Raw genomic sequence first — 17,853 nt, 5'->3', positions numbered from 1 at the left:
CTGTATTGGAGTTAGCCCAGCAGTAACTGTGTATTGGAGTTAGCCCAGTACTAACTCTGTGTTGGGGTTAGCCCAGTACTAACTCTGTATTGGAGTTAGCCCAGTACTAACTCTGTATTGGAGTTAGCCCAGTACTAACTCTGTATTGGAGTTAGCCCAGTACTAACTGTGTATTGGAGTTAGCCCAGTACTAACTGTGTATTGGAGTTAGCCCAGTACTAACTCTGTATTGGAGTGACCCCAGTACTAACTCCGTATTGGAGTTAGCCCAGTACTGTGTATTGGGGTTAGCCCAGTACTAACTCTGTATTGGAGTTAGCCCAGTACTAACACTGTATTGGGGTTAGCCCAGTAGTAACTCTGTATTGGAGTTAGCCCAGTACTAACTCTGTATTGGAGTTAGCCCAGTACTAACTCTGTATTGGGGTTAGACCAGTACTAACTCTGTATTGGAGTTAGCCCAGTAGTAACTCTGTATTGGAGTTAGCCCAGTACTAACTCTGTATTGGAGTTAGCCCAGTACTAACACTGTATTGGAGTTAGCCCAATACTAACTGTGTATTGGAGTTAGCCCAGTACTAACTCTGTATTGGGATTAGCCCAGTACTAACACTGTATTGGAGTGAGCCCAGTACTAACACTGTATTGGGGTTAGCCCAGTAGTAACTCTGTATTGGAGTTAGCCCAGTACTAACTCTGTATTGGAGTTAGCCCAGTACTAACTCTGTATTGGGGTTAGACCAGTACTAACTCTGTATTGGAGTTAGCCCAGTACTAACACTGTATTGGAGTGAGCCCAGTACTAACTCTGTATTGGGGTTAGCCCAGTACTAACTCTGTATTGGAGTTAGCCCAGTACTAACTCTGTATTGGAGTTAGCCCAGTACTAACACTGTATTGGAGTGAGCCCAGTACTAACTCTGTATTGGAGTTAGCCCAGTACTAACTGTGTATTGGAGTTAGCCCAGTACTAACACTGTATTGGAGTGAGCCCAGTACTAACTCTGTATTGGGGTTAGCCCAGTACTAACTGTGTATTGGAGTTAGCCCAGGACTAACTCTGTATTGGAGTTAGCCCAGTACTAACTCTGTATTGGAGTGAGCCCAGTACTAACTCTGTATTGGGGTTTGCCCAGTACTAACTGTGTATTGGAGTTAGCCCAGTACTAACTGTGTATTGGAGTGAGCCCAGTACTAACTCTGTCTTGCAGTTGGCTCAGAATCCGCCCCCAGAGAGAACATCATGATGTGACCTCATGACAGTCTTTACAGTCAGTTTAGAAGCAGCTTACTTCAACTCCTCCCATATGGTCTAGCGGTTAGGATTCCTGGTTTTCACCCAGGCGGCCCGGGTTCGACTCCCGGTATGGGAAGAAAGATTTTTTTGTATCTTATTAATTTTTTGAGAAAATTGAGGAAATGATTTTTCCGGGCGTTCTCAGAAACTGCAGTGAAGCTGCTGTGCCGACAGTGAGAGCGGCCCCAGCCGGCCTGCCGGTCTGTACTGGGAGGCTCTGGAACTGGGCTAGATTTAGACTGGGCTGGAATAAGCTGGGATAAACTGGGAAGAGGAGGGGGAGGGGGAATGTGGGACCATCTCACATTCTGACATATGCTCTCAACTTTTCTTGTTGTTTGTAGCCTCTGCAAGGAACGAGGGCCCTGAGCCAGGGTCCGGGTCTCTGTGTATCTTTTCATTTCTACATGAGATTTAATGTCTAGAATTCCGGGACTTTTTTGGGATCATTTCTGGGAAAGCAGGAGTAGTTCCGTAATCCAAGGGAGCGTCTCCAAATGTACTTTCCAGTTCCCCGGCTCCAATGTGTAGAGCAGGAAGTGTTTCGATTGGTTGTGTTCCTATCGCTGGAAAGTTTGATACATTTCCGGTTAAAGCAATCCGAGCAACCTTAGTGAATACAATAGATTTGGGGAAACCGTATGATTAATGAAATGTTTCTGTCGCTGATGTTCTTCCAATTCTGAAACATTTCCCAGTTATGCCCCTCACTGCATCCAGTAGGGCCCTCCCAGCGACCTCCCCCCCCAACCTCCCCCGCCCCAAACAGCCCTCAATCCCCCCAGCCCCTCTCAATGCCTCCAACAACCCTCAATCACCCCAACCTGACTCAATCCTCCAACAGCCCTCAATCCCCCAGCCCCCCTCAATCCCTCAGCCCCCCTCAATCCCTCCAACATCCCTCAATCACCCCAACCTGACTCAATCCTCCAAAGCCCTCAATCCCCCAGCCCCCTCAATCACCCCAACATCCCTCAATCAATCTAATCCCCCTCAATAACCACAATCCAACTCAATCCCCCAACAGCCCATTCCAAATCCCCTCAATCAACCCAAACCCCCTCAATCCCTTCCCAAAAGCTCCTCAATCCCTCAGTCTCCCAAACATCCCTCAATCACCCCAACCTGACTCAATCCCCCAACATTCCTCAATCACTCCAATCCCCTCAATCCCTAACATCCCTCAATCATTTCAAACCCCTTCAATCATCCCAACCCATTTGCCTTCAACCACCCCACCCCCAACTCCACTCCCAACCACTGCACCCTCCCCTCAATTCCCCTTCCCCCCCAACCTTCCACTTCATTCCAGTCCTTTCCTGAATGAAGTCCTGCACACTTGAATGTCATGTGCTTTCCTAAAGTGAAATGGATTTTGAACTCCCCTCCTCCCCATGGGTTTCCTCCACCCTATCTGAGCTCCAGATTGCAACCAGGGGTTTCTTTCGCAGTTCTCTCCCCCTCTCCACCCACTGAATGGTAATGAACAGACATGATAACCTCTCATTTTCTGCAACTTATCAAAAACGTTTTCATGCTATATCCCCCTTTCCACTTCTCCACTCCCATCTTTTCCTTTTACTCCCTAAGTGTCCACCTCTTTCAAAGAGACTGCCATATATACATTATAGAGTCACACAGTGGAAAAGAGGCCCTCCGGCTCATCGAATCTGCAACAATCCCACTTTCCAGCACTTGGTCCACATTATTGAATGTTCTGACATTTCAAGTGCTCTTCCAGGTACTTTTTAAAGGTTGTGAAGTTTCCCACCACTCTGCTACCCTCCCCTCCAAATCTCCTGCCCCTCACCTTAAAATTATGCACATATACTATACATTTGTATCTCAGGGGAGTTATATTGTCACTGTTGATAGGATAGATATCTTTTAATTGCTTTACTTAGGAAAACAGCTTTCTTTCTTGTTGGAAAAGCGTTTTATATTTAAACCCTGTTAGACTTGATTGCAATGTCATGTAAACCTATTTGTGTGTGTATGAGATAATTACAGGTCTGGAGCCAGTAAAAATGCTATTTCATTTTCATCCCACGCGAAGCTTGGAGACTATCCCTTAAGTGCAGCAATTGGCCAGTGTTATGGAAAAAATGTGATTCTCCCTGAGCCAATGGCAAGGGCGAAAATCGAGTTAGGAAATCCCCAAACATTCAGGAGTTTTAGGTGGAGAATGCGATCGAGTGTGGAGGAGACAGGCGGATGAGGGGGACTTTGCTTCATTAATCAGCACTGAGCCGTCCAGAGGGTGAAACTCCTCACTTAGTGACCAAGAGACAAGCTGTGAGTGAGTTTCCTAACTTTGTTTCTTAGGGAAGAAACTTTTTACTCCGGTGGGGGGGAAGGGGTCCCAGTTAGCACGGAATCATAAGCCTGCGGTTACTGACATCATTCTATTCACTGATTTTTCTAATGGGCTCTCTGTTACCCACTTTACACAGGATTTGCCTTGACCCACGTTGTTTTCTACAGGATAATTTCACCCCTGCAAACACATGCAGTAAGTGATTTCAAAGTTGAGCGAATTGCGCCATTCAGTGTGGTAACCTTGGACTTGTAACTGGTGGCTTGAAAGCGGCATGTTTGAAGTGACCGTGTGAATGCAGTAGTCGGTAATTCAATTCATGTAAAAAAACTCCTTCGTTCCTAAACTTGACTGTGGGGATTAAAGGTTGCTTGTCCAGCCCAGTCATTGTCAAAGCACATGACCTGGTGTAATGAGATCACTAGAGGGGGCAATAATAATCCTGTTGTCTGCCTCCTGTTCTTGTGATATTCTGCGAGATATCAAAAAGTCATTGTTGGTGGCACAAGTTCTTTCAGGTTACTTACTGGAAACTGAGTGCAAGACTTGCTGAGCTGACATTGAGAATCCCTAAAGATGTGTTATTGAATCCCACGTTTATTTAGGACATTTTTACATAAAGCAGGATAATTGTAAGAAGAATAAGGTGGGGGCTGGGCCTTCTCCAGAGACCTGTGTTGTGTGCCAATGGTACTTTGGGAAAATGTATTGTGTAGCTTAAAGCGGGAAATGCTGATGTGGGAAGTAGCTAATGGTAGTCTGCTTATCTTGAAGCAACATTTTGTTTTCCTGTTCATCAATTTGGAATAGCCAGGATTGACTTTTTTATAAACATCATAACTTTCGCCCAATGAATGTTTGCAGTAAATTGCTTCAAAGTCAAGCAGACAAATCATTCAATCCTGGGTGTACCAGTGGCTTCAAATCAACATAAATAACTAATAATATCTTGATTCATAAAATACTGCCTCGCCCCCCTCCCCCCCCCCCCCCCAAACTGTGGTTGCATGTTGCCCAGATAGCATTAGCAAGAATGACATCATGAGAGGGCAAGAATCATCATTGTGTTGCCTGCTTCACTGACGGATGAGTTGAGCTGGCTGATTTTAGGGACATGGGCAATCTCAGATTCAAGAGTCTGTAGGTAGTGGATCAAACAAAATCCCTGGAAAACAGTTGCAGCTTGGAGGAATGCAAAACCAAACTGTGCGGGACTCAATCAATCTAAAATATGTGTTCTCCTATCCATTATCTGCTGTGGTAGTATTGAGCTGTTCACTGTGCTCTCTGGCTTGAAGTTCTGAATGAGCGCTGTGTGTGAGCTCTGCCCTTTGTAACAGCTAAAGGCTTCATTTTATGTTTTAACATGGTCAATTAGTGTGTGAGGGGATGGGGATGGGGGGGGGGAGGGAATGTGGGTGACCTTTAGGCAGTGGTCGTGAGCCACAGAAAATGAGATCAACTTGCATTTAGTTGTCGCCTTTCACAACCCATGCCAGCATTTTATAGCTTTTGAAGTGTAATCGCTGATGTAATAGAGGAAAGACAAGCAGCTCATTTGTGCACATCAAGCTTCCACAAACATACTGTACAGATAATCTATCTGAGGTTTGTCGAGGAATAAACAATGACCAGGACACTGGTGATAACATTCATACTCTTCTTCAAACTAGTTTTGTGGAATCTTTTATGCCCAACTGGGGAGGCCTCTGTTTAACACCTCACTGGAGTGCGATGTTAGTGCTGCCTGTTGCCAGGTTCAATTTTGCGCTCCAATATCTGGAGTAGGACCTGAACCCAAAACTGCATTTGTATGGTGTCTTTCACAGTGTCAATGCATTGTGCTTTACACCCAGTTTGATACTTCTGAATTTTAGTAACATCTGAAATAATGAAACCCTGGGAGTGGGACTTGAACCTTTGACCTTCCATCTAAGATGAGGATATTATCGACAAAATGCAAATTTCCCATAATGTCACTGTATGCAAATACTCATCCATACCTTTGGATGAAAGGGTTTGTCTAACCCTTAGGCAAACCCTTGTCTAGGTTTTGGATAGAATCGGTTTGAAAATAGCATGAAAATATTAAGACACTCCAAATACAATAGGGCAGCAATTGGATGTCACAGTGATTTGGGCCTGATTGCATTTGTATTCTGTGTATGTTTCATTCTATGCGACAGGTAGTTTGTGCAGAAATTACTGGCCAGCTCTGTATAATCAGCTCATCGTGCTGGTTTTTATCTATGCGAGGAATTGACTTAACCAATGGGGAGCTGTTGAAGTCCTGAAAGAGCTGTAATTGTGAAGTCTGCCCTTCCCCTTGTAGTAGCTTAACACTTTTTAATTTTATGTATTAAATTGGTGAATTAGTATGGGGTTGAAATTAAAGAACCTCGCTGGCGTTTAGAAGGTTGAAAGGGGATCTAATCGAATAGCGTAGTGGAGTCTGAATCATTGAATGGTTTCAAGAAGGAGATAGACATATTTCTAATTTTAAAAACGTGTTAAAGGGATATGGGGAACAGGTGGGGAGGTGAATTTGAGACCAGGGAGAGATCAGCCATGATCTGTTTGAATGGCGGAGCAGACTCTCAAGGCTGAATTTGCCTACTGCTGCTCCTAATCCCTATTTTAAGCAGTGGTAGTCAGCCAGAAAAACCTGATTGACTGATTTATCGAGTATCACTAATCCCGTGAAAAGGTACTGACACTTGAATAATTTGTAAAGGTAGAATTTAAGCAAATAGATAACTGTTTTTCTTGAAGATATTTGTAGGTGCCAAGCTTGTTCACAAATCTGAGGTAATAGTTTGGAGAAATGATTTACCTCCCAATATAGTTGATTCATTATAGATAATGGAGAATGCATTTGCTTTTAATTTACAGTTGCTGGTGGCAGGGAAGTATTTGGTTAAGAGAAACACCAGTGAAATTCAGATGAATTGCAGCGCCCCCATTAATGCACTGGGTGAGATCAGCTAACTTCATGCAGGATGTTTTTGTGAAGGGGTGGAGAGAGCATGTTGGAGGGGGAGAAACATTTAACACAATGAACAATTTTTTGTTTGTGTACAGAATATTTGGAAGATGCCTATCAGGGGACTATATCATCTGTAATCTTTGAAGTTTGGTCTGCTCATTGTTATGTGGGATGGGAATGAGGCAGATTTGAGGTAAAGGTGGGAAGTTAATTTGTCACATTCTTTTCCTGCTGTTATATAAGTGCTTTTGTGTTTCATTGTGCAATTCAGCAACTGACAAGAAAAAGCATTATAAAAGTAATTTACTGAGGTGGCTGCAGTGATAGTGAATGCAATGGTTATAATTTTCCAAATTTTTATATCGTATTATTTTTCAGAATCTCCAAGATTCTAGATGGTCCCAGTGGACCATACTACTGTGACAATACCACTATTCAGGAAGGGGGGAGAGAAAATAGAAGACTCTACAACTCCATTAAGCCTAACATCACTTGTCGGGAAAATAACAATGCACTGAGAAAATCAAAGTATGATCAGACAATGTCAGCATGGTTTGACAAAAAGAAAATCGTGGTTCGCAAATTTGTTAAGAGTCCTTTTGAGGATGTAACTAGTCGGGTGGATAAACGAGCGCTTAGGTTTCCAAAAGTTTCACACAAAATGTTAATACACAAGAATAGGGCTTGTGGATTTGGGGATAATCTATTAGCATGGATGGCGGATCGGTTAACAGAGATAGACAAGAGATGGGGCATTTTCAAGTTGGCAAGTGACAACTAGTGGTGGATCAGTGCTCAGGTCACAACTATCTACAATCTTAAAATCCAAGTAATATATCTAAGTTTGTTAATACAGCGTTAGGTGGAAATGTAAGCTCAATGGAGGACACAAAAAGATTGCAAAGAGAAATGGACAGATTAAGTGAGTGAGTAACAGTGTGGCAGATGGAGTATAATGTGGGGAAGTGAGAGGTTATTTATTTTGGTTTTCGGAAAAGGAAAGAGAATACTTTTAAGAGGTGCAAAACTTCTAAATATTGATGTTCAGAGGGACTTGGGCGGTCTCTTACAAGGAGTACAATGTTAGCATGTAAATACAGCAAGCAAATGGCATGTTGTCCTTCAATTGCAAGGGGATTGGAGTGCAGGAATGAAGATGTCTTGCTACAATTCTTCAGGGATATTTTGTGCAGTTTCAGTCTCTATATTAAAGGGAAGATATATGTGCGTTGGATGCAGTATAGTGAAGCTTCACTAAATTCGTCCCTGGAATGAGAGGGTTGTCCTATGATGAGAAGCTGAATAAATTGGGTCAACATTCTCTGGATTTTTGGAAGTGTGAGAGTTGTCGCATTGAAACATACAAAATTCTGAAGGGGCTTGATTGGGTAGTGAGAGGTTGCTCTGCTGGCTGGGGAATCTACAACATGGGGGCACAGTCTCAGGATAAAGAGCTAAAACCCTCCGCCTTTAAGGAGCTGCTTAAAACCTTTCTTCTGACAAAGCTTTATAATCACTTTAACAATTCTGTTTGATAATGCTCCAATGAAGCTCCTTGAAGTGTGTTACTACACTGAAGTTGAAATGAATTCAAGTTGTTGTTGTAATTGTGTGATAGCCTTTTACTGTTTATTTTAGTGGATCTTTGTCAGATATCAACAATACTGTACACTAATCTCTAGCATACCCTTAGGGGATAGTATGCACTTTCACCATTGCTGGCTTGCTTGGACCTTAAGAAGTCTCACAGCACCAGGTCAAACAACAGGTTTATTTGGTAGCACAAGCCACAAGCTTTCGGAGCGCTGCTCCTTCATCATGTGAGTGGGAGTCGTGTTCACAAACAGGGCTTGTGGCTTGTGCTACCAAATAAACCTGTTGGACTGGAAAAGGAAAGAGAATATTTTTAAGAGGTGCAAAACTTCTAAATATTGATGTTCAGAGGGACTTGGGCGGTCTCTTACAAGGAGTACAATGTTAGCATGTAAATACAGCAAGCAAATGGCATGTTGTCCTTCAATTGCAAGGGGATTGGAGTGCAGGAATGAAGATGTCTTGCTACAATTCTTCAGGGATATTTTGTGCAGTTTCAGTCTCTATATTAAAGGGAAGATATATGTGTGTTGGATGCAGTATAGTGAAGCTTCACTAAATTCGTCCACACAAACCTGGTGTTGTGAGACTTCTTACTGTGCTTACCCCAGTCCAACGCCGGCATCTCCATCATTGCTTGGACCTGCCATTCCTCCTCCTTCTCCTATACATACGCAGATGCGCGCGCACACACACACACCCCACTTTTCTGTTGTTGCTGAATCTTCTGAGCAGTAAAAGGGAACATCGTTGACAGCGAATAAATCTGTTTATGTTACGGATTATAAATGACTTATCCATAGGATGCAGTTGACTGGCCTTCGACGTAGAAAGTAGTGGAATGAAGTCCAGTTGCACAAAATAGCAGAGGTTGAGTTTACAGGATTATTGACGCTAGTTCAAAGACTGATGCAAAGACTGAAAGAATTACGTTTTGCACGCCACTTGTGAACCTGACCTCTTGAGCCTGATGGCCTCCTCCGCCAAAGCTGCTTCCATGTTGGGCATACTGCCATGCTAGTGTCACCAAAATGCAGCAAGCAGATCTTGTGGAATTGGCGCTGAAACTGATCCAGATTAGCCAAGGCCAGCAGCCATGATAAACTGTGTTTAACTGGCTGCCAGTGCGAGTGAGACTGGGATGTTTACTTTGAGCAGTTGCCTCTTGTATGTGATTATTGTTGGGAGTTGATGTCCCAGTGCAAATGTTACATGGTATATAATCAGCTAGAGAGGGTTGCAGCCACTTGGAGTCCACCTCTGCCTATCTGTTAATAAATGTTAGGCACTTTCTAACTGCGACTAGATGTCAGCCCTGGTTGAATGGTAATACTCTTGCTTCTGACTCTTTTGAGTCAGAAAGTTGTGGATTCAAATCCCACTCCAGAGACTTGAGCCCAAAGATTTAGGCTGGCGCTCCAGTGCAGTGCTGAGGAAGGCCTATACTGTTGGAGGTGCCATCTTTCAAAACGTAAAAAGTCACAAACCACTATTTGAAGAAAAGCAGGCCGGCTCTCTCTGATGTCTTGGCTAATATTTACCCCTCAAGTAATGTCACTGAACAGATGAACGCATTGCTTGTTAGATCTTGCTGTGTACAAATTGGCTGTCACATTTCCTTCATTACAACGGTGACTACACTTCAAATTATTGCATTATCAGTAAAGCACTTTGGGAGATTCTGAGCTCATTAAAGGTGTTCTATAGATGCAAATCTTTCTTTCTAGGCTATCAGTATTCCAGCCATCGATACAAACTGTTCTATAAAGGGTAGCCAGGATTGTATTACTGGCATTATTTCCAAGTCCTCAGTCAAGTGAAAGGAGTATTGGATTTGAATGTACTGTGGACATAAATTCCCAGAAATGACACTAACATAGATCCAGCAAAATTCCTACTGCTGTGATGGGTCGGGAATACAGTGTTGTACAAAATTTTCCTTGGTGTTTACAGATTCTTTATCCTGCATGTAGTGACATTACAGGTACTTCAAAGATAGGTGCAGAAATGGACTATTAAGTCTGTTCTTCCCATTCCAGCATATACTGGCTGATACGTGACCTTAAACCACATACCCACCTTTGCCCCATATTCCTTAATACCGTTACTAAGCACCCATCGATTTTCAGATTTGCAATTAACAATTGGTCTTACATTGATTGCTATTCGTGGAAGTAAATTTCTAGCACCCTTTGTGTAAAGAGGTGTTTACTAATTTTTGTCCTGAAAGATCTGGTTCTAATTTTCAGACTCTGACCCCCAACTAATGGGAATAATTTCTCTCTATCCACGCTATCAGTTCTCCTTAATATCTTGAATACTGAAGATCATGCCTTAAATTTCTAAATTCCAGGGAATATAACCCTAGTTTGTGTAATCTTTCCTGGTAATTTAACCTTTGGAATCCAGCTGTCATTTCCAGAAATCTATGCTGCCTTCCACCTGGGCCAAAATATCCTTTGTAGAATGTGGCATCCAGAACTACTTGTTGTCCAGGTGTGACCTAACCAGAGCTTTGTATAAATGAAGCAAAACTTCTACCCCTTGTACTCTAGTCTTCTACGGAGGCCAGAAATCGATTAACCTTTTAATTATTCCCTGTGCCTGTTTGACACTTTAATGATCTACTCTACGTGGACTCCCGAGACTCTTTGAACCTCCCCTGTTTCTGGCTTTTCATTTATTTACTCTGTTCTTTCCTTTTTAATTCCAAAGTGGATATGCTCATATTTGTCTTCATTTAAGCTAGCTTGCCACAGTTTTGCCTATTCACTTAATCTATCGATTTCATGTAAATTCTACGCTTCCATGCACACTGCTTATAATGCTACCTCCCTTTGTGTCGTCGGCCAAGTTGGATATGTGGCTTTCGATCCTGTCACTTAAACCATGAATAAATAGGGTGAAAGGTTGTGGTCTTTACATAGTATACCACTACTCGCATCCTAGTAATTAGAGATCCAGTCATGAAGGGCCTGCCTTGTCAACCTTGCCCCTAACCTGAGGTGTGGTGACCCTCAAGTTAAATCACCACCAGTCAGCTCTTCCCCTCCAAGAAGTACGTCCCCACCTGTTCCCCATATTGCTCTTTCCCCTTTTTTTTTGTTAGAAATATGGTCCATCTGGGACTGTGGCGATTTTACCTTGCCATTGTCCCTACTCTGTGTCTTCTGTCAGGCTAATTAGCAACGCAATAACCTGATGCCTGGTGTGTCCTGTTGGAATAATCCATCATTCCAATTTTGGAATGAATTTGGAGACACGAGGCCCAATTTTAACACGGACTGGGTTTTGAGTGAATTAAAATCTTGTCCAGATTGCTAGTATCTCCACTGAAACCAAGAAATAGAATTTGCTCTAATTTTAAATGGTACAAAACTGTTCTGCAAAATAAAAATCTATGTTGATACCTGAAGAAGAAGCAGAAATGTAGGTGGAAATTTTGCTCAGTCGGGTGTTATATATTTGATGTCAGTGTTTAATTGAGACGAAGGCAGTGGGGCAGGGTTGGTCTTGATGAAGGAAATGCCCAAATAAACAATGATAAAGAACAGGAACTCGTGGGAGGCAGGTGAAATCTGAGCACTTCACTGACAGTACAAGAGCATTTCTACATTCAGCTAGAAACAGAAAAACAGAAGTGTTTTTGTCCTGAATTTTTTTTTAAAAAACAGACGAAGGTCATTGTTTTGCACCCAATTAGCACTTCCCTTTTGAATACAATGAGAGATTGTAGCAATTGAAAAGTACAGTTTGCTGAGGTATCACACCTTCTTGAAATACAAACTAAAATAAATTTACTTCTGATGAAACATCCCTCCTTAGGAACATAAGAATTGGGAGCAGAAATAGGCAAGTTCAGCCTTTCGAGTCTGCTCCTCCATTCAATCCTATCGTGGCTGATCTCTCCCCTGGTCTCGAATCCACCTTCCCACCTGTTCCCCATATCCCTCTTTCCCCTTTTTTTGTTAGAAATATGTCCCTCTTGAAACAGTTCAATGATTTGGACTCCACTTTGCTGTGGGGCAGCGAGTTCCACAAATTCACCACTCTCTGTGAGAAGTAGTTCCTGTTCATCTCAGTTTTAAATCTATCACCTCCAACCTATAATTGTTCATTTATTAACTCTTGTTCTAGATTGCCCCACAAGAGGAAACATTTGGTCTTCTTTTACTTTATTAATCCCTTTTATATACCTCGATCAGATCCCCCCTCATCCTTCTAAACTTCAGCAAGTACAAGCCCAAACTGTTTAATCTCTCCTCATATTATGTGATTTATATAAACGATCTGGAAGAAGGTGTAACTGGGGTGATCAGTAAGTTTGCGGACGACACGAAAATGGCTGGACTTGCAGATAGTGAGGAACATTGTCAGAGGCTACAGAAAGATAGGCTGGAAATTTGGGCAAAGAAATGGCAGATGGAGTTCAATCCAGATAAATGCGAAGTGATGCATTTTGGTAGAACTAACATGGGGGGAGCTATACGATAAATGGCAGAACCATAAAGCGTGTAGATATGCAGAGGGACCTGGGTGTGCAAGTCCACAGATCCTTGAAGGTGACGTCACAGGTGGAGAAGGTAGTGAATAAGGCATATGGCACGCTTGCCTTTATAGGACTGGGCATAGAGTATAAAAGTTGGGGCCTGATGTTGCAGTTGTATAGAACGTTGGTTCGGTCGCATTTGGAATACTGCGCCCAGTTCTGGTCGCCACACTACCAGAAGGACGTGGAGGCTTTAGAGAGTGTGCAGAGGAGGTTTACCAGGATGTTGCGTGGTATGGAAGGGCTTAGTTATGAGGAGAGATTGGGTAAACTGGGGTTGTTCTCACTGGAAAGACGGAGGATGAGGGGTGACCTAATAGAGGTGTATAAAATTCTGAAAGGCATAGATAGGGTGAACGGTGGGAAGCTTTTTCCCAGATCGGTGGTGACGTTCACGAGGGGTCATAGGTTCAAGGTGAGGGGGGGGGAGGTTTAACACGGATATCAGAAGGACGTATTTTACACAGAGGGTGGTGGGGATCTGGAATGCGCTGCCGGGCAAGGTGGTGGAGGCGGACACACTGGGAACATTTAAGACTTATCTAGATAGCCACATGAACGGAGTGGGAATGGAGGGATACAAAAGAATGGTCTAGTTTGGACCAGGGAGCGGCGCAGGCTTGGAGGGCCGAAGGGCCTGTTCCTGTGCTGTGTTGTTCTTTGTTCTATATGTCAATCCATTCATCCCTGGAATCAATCTGGTGAAAGACTTTTACTGCAGGAAATGATGGAAATACTCAGCAGATCTGGCAGCATCTATGGAGGGAGAAATGGTTCACATTTCAGCTCAATGATCTTTCATTTGAATTACATCTGTTTTTTTCCCTTTCTGATGAAAGTTGTCAACCTCAGGACATCCTTTGAGAGCAAAATAAATTCCTTTCTGAGGCATTGTCACTGTTATACTGCAACTCCCCCTGTTTACACTGATAAAACCGTGTGCTGTGCAGTGCAAATGGGAACAAGTATCAACCAGGATGCCATTATTTTACAATCCAAACTAAATGAACTGTCATTTAAAAGTCTTTTTTACCTAGTGTTCCTATGTTCCATCATTTCCTGCAGTATGTTCCTTCATAGGAACACTGGTCCAGAAAGCTTCCTCAGCCCGACAGTGAGGAAGCTAAACTGATGACAAGGCCTTAGTGTTAATGCTTTTTTTTTTCTTCTTGCTACCTGTTTAGCTAAACTCATTCATTCCAATCACTCGCCCCTTCCCAGGATACTATTTTCCACATTGTCGGGCCCGATACCCCGGTGGTTTGTCCAGTTATCATCATCTCAGAATTTAGCTTAGCAATGAGATAAAACAGAGTGACTTGAAGGTGGTTAAGAGTCAACAGTATTGCTGTAAGTCTGGACTAACGTCCAGGTCAGATCAGGTAAAGGCAGTAGGTTTTCTTCCCTGAAGGAAATGAATGAGCCAGCTGGGTTTTTACATGAATCCAGTAGTTTCACGGTCACCATTACTGATGCCAGCTTTATTTCATGAACAGAGTTTAAATTCCTCAGCTGCCTTGATAGGTTTTGAATTCTGCTCTCTGGATCATTAATCAAGCCTCTAGTCATGGAATCATAGAGTGCAGAAGAGGCCCTTTGGCCCATTAGAAACACCTGAACTCCCACCTAATCGAATCTGCCAGCACTTGGTCCATCGCCCTGAATGTTATGATGTGCCAAGTGCTCATCCAGATACTTTTTGAAGGACATGAGGCAACCCACCTCTACCACCCTCCCAGGCAGCGCATTCCAGACTGTCACCACTCTCTGGGTTAAAAGGTTTTTCCTCACATCCCACCCCGCACAAACCTGACCTTGTACCTATGTCCCCTCGTGACTGACCCTTGAACTAAGGGGAATAGCTGCTCCTTATCCACTCTGTCCATGTCTCTCATAATCTTGTACATCTCGATCAGGTCAGCCCCTCAGTCTTTGCTCCAACGAAAACAACCCAAGCCCACTTTTCACAACTTATATGTTCCATCCAGGCAGCATCTCCTCTGTACCCCCTCCAGTGCAATCACATCCTCCTGATAATGTGGCAGACAGAACTGCACACAGTACTCTAGCTGTGGCCTCACCAAAGCTCTATACAACTCCAACATGACTTCCTGCTTTTGTAACCTATGCCTCGATTGATAAAGGCATATTTCACCACCCTACTAATATGCCATTCCGCTTTCAGAGATCTGTGGACAAACATGCCAACGTTCCTGTGTTCCATCGAACTTCCTAGTGTCCTACCATTCATTTGAGTACTTTCTTGTCAAGTTACTTCTTCCAAAGTGTATCATCTCACTTTTCAGGGTTAAATTCCATTTGCCAATTATCTACCCATTTGACCATTCTGTCTATATCTACTTGTAGTCCAAGACACTCTGCCTCACTATTAACCACCCGTCCAATCTTTGTGTCCTCCGCAAGCTTACTAATCCTATCCCTCACATAGTCATCAATGTCATTTATATAAATGACAAATAATTGGGGGCCCAACACAGATCCCTGTAGTTCGCCACTGGACACTGGCTTCCAGCCACTAAAACAGCCTTCTGTCATTATTCTCTGTCTCCGACAACTGAGTCAATTTTGAATCCGCTTTATCAAATTACCCTGTATCCCATGTGAATTTAATTTCTTCACAAGTCTCCCATGTCAAAGGCTTTGCTGAAATCCATATAAATTATATCGACTGCACTACCCTTGTCTACACACCTGGTCACCGCCTCAAAAAATGCAATCAAATGTGTTAGCCATGACCTCCTTCTGATGAAGCCATGTTGACTACCCCTGATCAAGCTTTGCCTCCCCAAGTGGAGATAGATGCTCTCTTTCAGAAATGTCTCTAATAGTTTCCCTACCACTGATGTGAGCCTCACTGGTCTGTAGTTCCCTGGTTTATCTCTACAATCCTTAAATAGTGGAACCACATTAGCTGTTCTCCAGTCATCTGGCACCTCCCCCATGGCCAGAGAGGAATTGAAATTTTGGGTCAGGGCCCTACAATCTCCTCCCTTGTCTCCCACAGCAGCCTAGGGCACAATTCACCTGGACCGGCAAATGTATCCACTTTTATCCCTTGTCCTTCTCTGTCAATTTGCTCAAGAACCTCACAGTCTGCCTGAATTCCATATAATTATCTTCATTTTTTTGGTTGGAAACAGATGTTAAATATTCATTCAATACTCTGCCAATGTCCTCTGGCTCTGCCCACAGATTGCCCCCTTCGTCCCTAATGGGCTATACTCTTTCCCTGATTATCTTGTGATTTTTCCGACTTTTACCAGCCAGAGCTTTCTTATATTCCCTCTTTGCATTCCTAGTTGCTTTCTTAAGCTCCACCCTGCACTTTCTATACCTCGCTAATGCCTCCACTGATTTGCTCCCTGTACATTTCAAAAGCTTTCCTTTTCCTTCTCATTGTATTCTGAATATCTCTGGTCATCCATGATTCTCTGGGTTTGTTATTCCTACCTATCGCCCTAGATGGAACATGCTAGGCTTGCACACTCTCCATTTTCTCTTTTGAATGCCCCCCACTGCTCTTCTGTAGATTTTCCCAATAGTAGCTGTTCTCCGTCTACCTTGTCCAGATCCTGTCTTTTTAAAATTAAAATCCACTCACTCCCAGTCCAAAACTATTTTTTTACAGCTTGTCTATTTCCTTGTCCATAACAAGCTTAAATTGTACCATGTTGTAATCGCTATTACTAAAATGCTCCACCACCACCAACTCAACCACCTGTTTGGCCTCATTCCCCAGAATCAGGTCCAGCACAGCTCCCTCCCTTGCTGGACTTTCCATGTATTGATTTAAAAGTTCTCCTGCTCCATCCAAGCCTTTCGCACAGGGCTCTCCAAACTATGGCACACAGCGGGCTAACATCTGGCCCGCAGCAGTGGGCCGGGATGAGATTCCTGCTGCCGAAAACACACCTGCGTCCGGAACCCCACTGCTGACTCAGGATCCGGATGTGGGGACGGAAGCCACAGGCCGGACATTTGCTGCTGCTCTGCGCGGTGTCTGATGGACCCATGGGAATCCCCGCCCTCTTTACCGGCCTATTGTCCAATCAGAGCTGCTGTCCTGTGACTGACAGTGCATTAAACGAATCAGCAATTGAGACATCTGTTATCCAATTGCCGCTCTGCATTCTGAGTATCCAATCCATAAGCTCCATCTGTCTGAAATGAGTGAGAACAATGACAATGATGGCGGCAATTCAGACCAATTCAGTTATGGAAGAAAGAAAAGTGGACAGTGAGTGCCGCCTGTTTAATGAAGAATGGGGTGTAAAGTACTACTTTGTACAAGCAGGTGATAAAGCCTTGTGTGTCATATGCAACAAAATTGTTGCAGTTTTGAAGGAGTGCAATGTACGTCGGCACTATGAGACCAAACATGAACCACGTTATTCCCAATTCACAGGAACACAGCGTTCGGAAAAGTTTGAATCAATGCAACGCAGGTTGCTTTCCCAACAAGCTTTTTTTACGCAGAAGATAACTGAAAATGAAGCTTTAACCAGGGCCAGTTACAAACTAGCTTATGTGTTGGCTAAAAGAGGAAAGCCATTCACCGATGGAGATCTCATCAAAGAGTGTATAATGGAAGCAGTGGAAGAGTTATGCCCAGAAAAAGCAAATCTGTTCAAAATCATCAGTCTTGCGCCAAATACTGTTGCTCGTAGAATTGAGGATATAGGAAGCAATATATTTCATCAAATTGCAGACAAAGCAAGAAATTTTCAGTTGTATTCTCTCGCACTCGATGAATCAACTGATGTGTGTGACACATCACAACTCCTAGTATTCATCCGTGGCATCGACAGTGAATTTAATGTGACACAAGAATTAGCATCAGTGCATAGCATGCACAGCACAGTAACTGGAGAAGACATCTTCAAAGAATTGTAAAAAACTGTGTTAGAATATAACCTGGAGTGGAATAAACTGCAATGCGTGACAATTGATGGAGGAAAGAACATGTCTGGGGTGAAGAAAGGTTTGGTTGGACAAATCACAAAAGCTTGTGAGGTTGGTGGATTCTCAAAGCCCATGTTTCTGCATTGCATTATCCATCAACAAGCATTGTGCGGAAAATATGTGGATAT

General features: G+C 43.2%; 1 protein-coding gene and 1 non-coding gene across 3 annotated transcripts in view; both read left to right on the top strand.

The window, feature by feature from the left end:
• Window positions 1–1,301: 1,301 nt before the first annotated feature.
• On the top strand, window positions 1,302–1,373 carry trnae-uuc (transfer RNA glutamic acid (anticodon UUC)). The gene has a single exon. It is a non-coding gene; the product is annotated as a tRNA-Glu (tRNA).
• Window positions 1,374–3,465: 2,092 nt separating this feature from the next.
• The window catches only part of elf1 (E74-like ETS transcription factor 1), a 277,826-nt gene continuing 263,438 nt past the window's right edge, over window positions 3,466–17,853 (top strand). For both annotated transcript variants that reach the window (XM_078211693.1, XM_078211690.1), the window contains exon 1: window positions 3,466–3,592. The gene's annotated coding sequence lies outside the window, so the exon portion shown is untranslated. The remainder of the gene's footprint in view (window positions 3,593–17,853) is intronic.

The sequence above is a fragment of the Mustelus asterias genome, chromosome 4, assembly GCF_964213995.1.
Source record: "Mustelus asterias chromosome 4, sMusAst1.hap1.1, whole genome shotgun sequence".
NCBI lineage: Eukaryota > Metazoa > Chordata > Chondrichthyes > Carcharhiniformes > Triakidae > Mustelus > Mustelus asterias.
This window is presented reverse-complemented; position numbering and strand designations above follow the sequence as displayed.